Here is a 7,635-nt window from a genome sequence, read left to right on the forward strand (position 1 = left end):
CATCGAATAGTTTGGCATATTTTGTCCTGACTCTCCTCTGTCCTCATATACCTGACAACACTGAGATTACCAAACAATTCTTCACTGAAGGGGTTATTTACTGTGTTGTATTTGTTCACGCATTATTTCCCTCCTGGTAGGGGTAAACGATACTCTTAAGTTAAGTTAAGCAGCTACTCTAGGAGAAGGTCACTCCGAACTCAAACCATTGTTCTCTAGTATTAGGTATTGCCATAGCCTCTTTGATTAGACATCTCTTACTATAGGGCACATTCGGACACGATGTTCTATTTTATATATCATTGTTTTTTTTTAAAGACTTTTACGAAAGATATAATTTGATGTTGTTACTGTTCAAAAAATATTTTGTTTTGATTGTATTAATTATTTTGTAATGTATTCATTACCTTATTTACTTCCCGTACTGGGTTATTATTTTCTTGATGGAGCCCTTGAGTTTATAGCATCTTGCTTTTACAGTTACTAAGGTTGTTGCTGAGTTTCTGATAATAATAATAATAATAATAATAATAATAATAATAATAATAATAATAATAATAATAATAATAATAATAATAATAATAATAATAATAATAATAATAATCTATCTAACTAAAGTCTTGCACCATCAGTAATCCACAGTGGCTGGCATGGTGTTGAAAATTACCAAATCTTAGATATACTGGAGTAGCTCTTGGTGGTTTTGTATACAAATATATGTCCAGAGCTATACTCTTCGGAAACCTTCTAATTGGAGGTCCAGGAAGATTATTTTGTTGGAAACATATTCCCCACTGACGGCAAAAAAGATGAAATAGCCATGCCATTTTCGCCCCACCGCTGCGGCTGTATATCCACAAATATTGAACATAGGAAGTTGCCTGACCACTCAAAGTGTGCAGAGTGGCCATTTTCTATAAAAAAGATAATTGCCAAAAAACAGATTCACTATCTTAAACATTATAATTTTATTTTATTGTACAATGAACTACAATACTTTTTTTTTATAGAGGGGTGGGGGGGGGGGGCAGTAAAGTGCTTTTTGCTGGCACGGTATTTTACTTTTGATTCTGCTTGCTTTGATTAAATATTGAAAATTGAATTGAAGTGCAGTATAGACCAGCAACCGAAGGCATTTACGATAGCATAGCTAGTTAAGTATATAAAAGTACAACAGGTAAAATGTAGACTGGTAAATTGCATCATAACATTTATTTTTATTACTTGGTTACCAGTTTTATATCAATTGTATATATAACACGGACTCCTACAACAGCAATTGGCGATATCGATTTTACCCAAATTGATTTTTTTTCCGGAACTTATTATGGTTGTGCCAAAATCCTTCTGGCAGCAGAAAAGCTGCATGATTTTTCCATCATCTCAAGAATAAACATGTGCAGCAAATTATTAAAGTGCCATCAAAAACCTTTTATTCTGAGGTCCAAGAAATCAATGAAAACTAATAGTGATCAGTCAGTTGTTCAAATATAGCTTGAAAAGGGACCAAACAGTGATAGATAAGAGGCTAGAGAAGACGTAATAAGAATACTAGTTGCAGCATCTATGATTAAGAAAGGAAATATGTGTTCTATGGCAGAGCACGAGAGTCATAGTGATGGAAATCAGGTGCTGTATAAAATCTAAGTCTAACTGAGAAGCTTTATTCTTAAATGCTTTAAACCTTTTGAAAGTTGAAATTATGGTAAGATATTGTTTACTGAATATAGCTGGTATGTGTTTCCTTTCTATAAATTATCACCAGAATTACTTGCAGCACTACTTATTAAAGTATAAAAGCCAAGTTATTGCATTATCTGAGAATGTCAATCAATAAACTTGGTAGCCACAATTGATTTAAACATCAAACATGTGTACGATAATGTCAATTTGAAATGTAACTGTGTGATACCCCCATTCATTACCTCCTCAATGCTAGCTTGGAGACAGATGAGCATATAAATAACATGCTCAGCAAAGTCTTTCCAGTCAGGTATTCCCGGACACAATCTGTTTTACTTATTTCAATAATAAACAAAATTCTCAGACTGTATATTCCAGGCCTCTCCTGCATGGCAACATCACGGAGACTCTATGCTCATCTGACAAGTCTGGGGCACAGAACTGTGTACTGAATCTACTCCATGAATTGAAGAATTAGGAGCTTGGCTTGGATACAACATATTGTACAAGTGATGATACTAGACTTCCAACGAACTATTACAGATCACACAGCCCATAACAGTGAACGCATTTTATGAAATATTTGCTTCTAAACATCAGCAATACCAACACAAATGAATAGTTCCTGCATTTTGACACTGTTTCAGTGTATGCATTGTTGGGTAAGTCCTGGAAGTATTCCACTGTATGGACACAAAATGCCCACAACTTATCAAAATCAAGATAGCTAGGTAATCATATAATATACCTGCCAAGGTTACTGAAGGAATCATTGAGATGACTAAAAAGAAATAAGATATAGCCTTGTGGAATCTCTTGAAACATGGGAAAGTCCTTCGTGTGGTAGAATTTCTGGAATGTTGTAACTTGGGAGACACAACTCATGAGCCTATACTATGAGTTCTGCCCACGTTTTCTGAAGACTGGCTATGGTTGTGCAAAGATGATTTTGGACTGCATACAATAAACCAACAATACATTTAGTGCTGGAATCAGAGTTCAGAAATCTCTACTGGAGCCGAAATAGCTCAAGAAGTTGTTGACAGATTACTCTAAAAGTTATAAAGACTTTGTTAAAAGCATATTACAGGATATGGAGAAATACCTACATTATACACTTGCTTCCAAGTACAAGATTTTTTGGGGAGTTACTACTACTCAGTTAACAGAAAAGAAATCGATGGTGAAAAAGGATGCTGCAGGAACAATTATACAAATTCACTATGTTATAGAAAGATGGTAGAGCATATTTGAACTCCTGAAGTATGTATTGACCAGCACACTTCCTCACCAGTGATTCTAAGGATGGTAACTGATCAGACAACTTCCCAAGGATATGAGGAATGTAAAGACTGATGCTCATGGCACTTGCACAAAAATTACCGATGCATAGACATTATTTTTTTTCATGTCCACAAGAGAATTAATCAAGCAATTTGAACAAAGAAAACTTCTTTAAGAACAGATCAGTATGACAGATAAGTATGACAATTGGAAACTTTGTGTTCTCGCAATGTTCGGGAGTGCTATGTTAAATGAACTTCGGACGCAAGAGTATATCTTCAAGTATATGCTGCAAAGTATGAAGTTGGACAAGGAAATATTTAGAGGAGTATTTGAGAATGAATTTATAAATCTGTTCGATGGCAGTGAAATTTCTATCACAGAGCTCTCAAACAACCAATTAGAAGCTGATGACAGAATCATGTTCCATATCAGTTATGTACAGTCAGTCTTGATTGACTCACTTGACACATTTGTATTTGGCATCCTCATCTCCCACTTTAAAAAACATCTGGGAACGTCGAGTAACGAATATTGGTAACCAGAAAACCAAGAAAAATATACCAGTTCACCTGTTATTTAATGGATAATTGTTTGGTAACGTGCTGTCCAGCCATTCATGATCTAAGCCGTTACGGCAGTACTAGCGAGGTCGGTTCATAGCTGCCTTGTCTAAAAGTGTCTATGGATATATATAGAAAGGTTTAGTGTAAAAGTACTCGAATCATAGATGAGAAACAATGCTGAACAGTTCCTTGTATCTAGAATAAAGAAGCCTTACTGTTCTATTTTCAATGAATGTTGATGAGAGCAGTACCTCATCTCCAAGAAAGAACTGGAATTCAACCTGCTTGTGTGCCATAATATTACCTGAAAGAATTATATCTATAATTCGAAACCACGACTTTTTAGCATTTATCATATATCTTGAAATCTCAGTAAGAAATATACAATTTGTATCCTTGATAAATACTATATTACGTGTGCTGCTTCTATAACGCCCTACAATAAGAAAATAAGATTTCACGTTTACTTCACAACATATGTAAACTTACTGTAATCCGGCCATCCCTCAGCCGAAATAAGATGCTATTAACGTTCTAGTTTCTCATTGGTCCTCTGTGCAAATAATATATTAAACAATGTGAGAATATTCGAATAGAGTAAAAGAAAAATAATATAACAAGTGAATGGTCCCTTTTCAAATATCTCTATATTCTCCATTAAAAATGTCCTCCGAGTTTTTTTTTTTTTTTTTTTTTTTTTTTTTTTTTTTTTTTTTTTTTGTCTAAAGGAATTCAAGACCAACTCTAACTGAACTGGAGAGTCTCTTGTTATGTCTGTAACTTCAATATCATTGTGAACTAGAAATGGGGGAAGGTTTGAGAGAGCCATTTGATGTACTTGCTGATTCACCAACAGTCATAGCCTTTCCCTCCATGATCCAAGCTTGATGGAAGGGGTCTTGAGCTCTGGACATATGTATATATGATCAGTCTCTAAGCATCATCCTGTGTCTAGAGTATTGTCCTGTCCCTTGCTTTGTTATTATGAACGACCATTAAACCTGCAAAGTAGCACAAATCATTAATTTATATTTTTCTGAATAACTGGCTCATAAGAAAGAAACAAAATCCGATACTAATATATGTTGATACACTTCTTGCATTTGGTTTTCCGATTCAAATGCAAAACTGATTATCATAAATGGTTTGCTATGTGATAGAACAATGATGATACTTATTTCAGTAAATCCTTTATATTACCTCATTTCTAAATAAGTAAATCCTACTGTTACAAATATCACAAGACAGAGACTACTCTGAAACCAAACAAAGATTATTTAGTTTTACTTTTATATGCCTGTTCAGTTTGTGTACTGAGAGAGAGAGAGAGAGAGAGAGAGAGAGAGAGAGAGAGAGAGAGAGAGAGAGAGAGAGAGAGAGAGAGAGAGAGAGAGCAAATATTATAATTACTCCAAGAGATTGTCTTCATGATCTGTTTTCTTTTTTCTAGTAATTTATTTTTTGATATGTACTATACTTGTTTAATTCTTTCTTTTCCAATTTAGAGGACTATTCGCCATTTTATTTATTAAATCATTTATTATCTATTTTTTTTTCATTCTATTTGATTATATTTATTTAACGAGTATCTCTCTCTCTCTCTCTCTCTCTCTCTCTCTCTCTCTCTCTCTCTCTCTCTCTCTCTCTCTCTCTCTTCCATAGGCCACCTACAAATAGATATCGAAGAAATGTTAATAGCAGAGAATACTTTCAATGACGTCCCCTTAACTAACATCCTTGGAGAAAGGAACAAAGGGTCACAAGAATCGTTTTTTTTTTTAAGGCTTAGTATTCCTATTGATTCGATTTTTTTTTTCTTTTTGATTACTTATTCTGTTATAAATTACTTTAATCCAATTTGGAAAGGTCTTAGTAGGCGAACTAAAATTTATTCATGTTATGGTCTGGTTACTTTCGTTGCATGTGAGAGGAAATTTTATTGTTCCATTAAAATTCTTATCATAAACATTTAATTACATTGCAAACCAATAAATACCACCCAGTTGGTAGTAGGTTGGCCAGGGCAAAATCCACTCGTTGAGATACTTAAACCAGATGGCTCAGTCACTCATTGTTCAAAAGGAAAGGCAACCCTTTTGACTGAGGTGCCTGACAGTAAGCAGAGTAATGATTAACACCACCTTCTTCATTCTTGTTTTCCTGAGGCTAAACTAATTCGTTTAGTTAGCGGTCTCGTGAAATTAAAGCTATGTTGATGGACCTTGATGCTTATGGAGATGAAGTCCCAATTGGTATTTTTCCTTTGTTTTTATAAAGACTGAAGATTTCTTAGCTCCGAAGTTATCTGTTATTTTGCTCAAGTTAGCAAGAAGAAGAGCTTTTAGCACTTGTGAGAGAATTAATAATGTTACTCCACTATGTAAATGTGTTTGTGGTAGCTCAGGTTCAACTGATTACCGCCCAATTTCCTTAGCTCCAATAGTATCTTAAGCATTAGAACGTCTTATGGCAAAACCTCTTAATATGTTTGCTGAAGGTAATCTTCTATTTTCTAGTTAGCCATTTGGTTTTCGTAAAGTCTTTGGAGCATGTGATGCCCTTCGTACAATCTCCAATGCTGTACAGAAATCCCTTGATCATGTTCAGGAAGTTCATACAATTAGTATAAATCTTAGTGTTGCCTTTGCCCGTGTTAATCATGAGGCCCTTGTTTTCAAACTCAAACAATTGAGAGTGGGTTGGTCGTTTCTGAGAATTATTAATGAATTTTTAAGTAATAGATTTTAGTCAGGTAGCTGAACTCTGCATTTAGCTTAAAAAATGGCTCGCCCTGATTTCATCTTAGAATAGTGCAACAGGTGTTTTTTAAGTGTCAAGGCATGGGGAAGTCTAGTTCATCTTGTTGGACATTGTGAATGGGGATGGTACAGCCGCCATGACAGTTTCCAAGATGGCCGCCATCAGAATTTGTTTTATTCATACTGTAGATTGTAATGGACAGAAATTTGTGATGTTTGTGATAATTACACATTATTTCAAATCGAGAAACATATTTATGTACTTTGTTTTAGTTTTGGACCACAAAAATTCGTATTATTGCCAGTTTTATGAGGAAAATTAAGAAAATGGGATAAAAATGAAATGGTAAATGATCTGAAAAATAGACTTAGCAGAACAGTCACTACGTGTATTGGAGGAAACATTGAAGGAACAAACAGACATTTAAGAAATATCTATTGAAACTTGAACAGTAAATGGAATTCTGCAAAGGCTTTTACATCCACATGGTTGTGTGCATCAGAGTCCATTATGTGTACATTTGCAATGTCGAGTTGCACAAACTGCTCGACATTTGCATGTTGTGAGCTCCAAACAGAATGCAGTGATTGGCTTCCCAGTCATCAGTTGTGGCTGAAGCATCTCACTACCTTCTTTTACCACCAGTTCCCACCCACTTTCCTCAAGTGCAGGAAGATTTGGTTCAGCTTCCAAGGCTCTTCTCCACACTAGGGACTGATAATGTGAGCGCCTAATGTGAAGAATCAAAGCATCACAGATTGGAGGCAGATTCTCAATTGATTTGGTCAAGCTAAGAAATAGATAACCCCTGACTTTCTGGATGGAGTTTTCTTGGCTATTGGGAAAATACAGCTTGCAGACAAAGGACTCTGTATCAGCAATTACATTCTCATCTGGAAAGTCTTCCTTGCCGAGACTCTGCAGAAGCTGTGAGTTTTGTTGGAAGATAGCCCATGCAGAGCGCTTCCCAATTCCAGCAAACTGGCTTGTACTATTCAAACCTGTTACAGCATGAAATGCAAGAAATGATGCTCTCTGCGAGTCTGTGATGTTTATGAAATGGACAGGAACAAAGTGTTGCTTTTTAGGGGTTCCTGGCTTTCATCCAGAGAAGGTGGCTGAGCTGTGGCTGAAAGGCAAGAAGGAGAACAAGAACATCAGTGTCTCGGCTCACAACAATAGTTTGTGGGTATCCCTGTTCACTTGCATGTTTCACAATAAGAAGAATCCTAGTGTCTGCCTCTTCATGCTCAGCAGATGACAACTTTGAGACATCTCTCCCTGATGATGTCCACACTTTTGCAGGGTACGTGAATCCTTCGTTCAATACCAGCTCCACTAT

This window comes from Palaemon carinicauda, chromosome 17 (assembly GCF_036898095.1).
Source record: "Palaemon carinicauda isolate YSFRI2023 chromosome 17, ASM3689809v2, whole genome shotgun sequence".
Taxonomy (NCBI): Eukaryota; Metazoa; Arthropoda; class Malacostraca; order Decapoda; family Palaemonidae; genus Palaemon; species Palaemon carinicauda.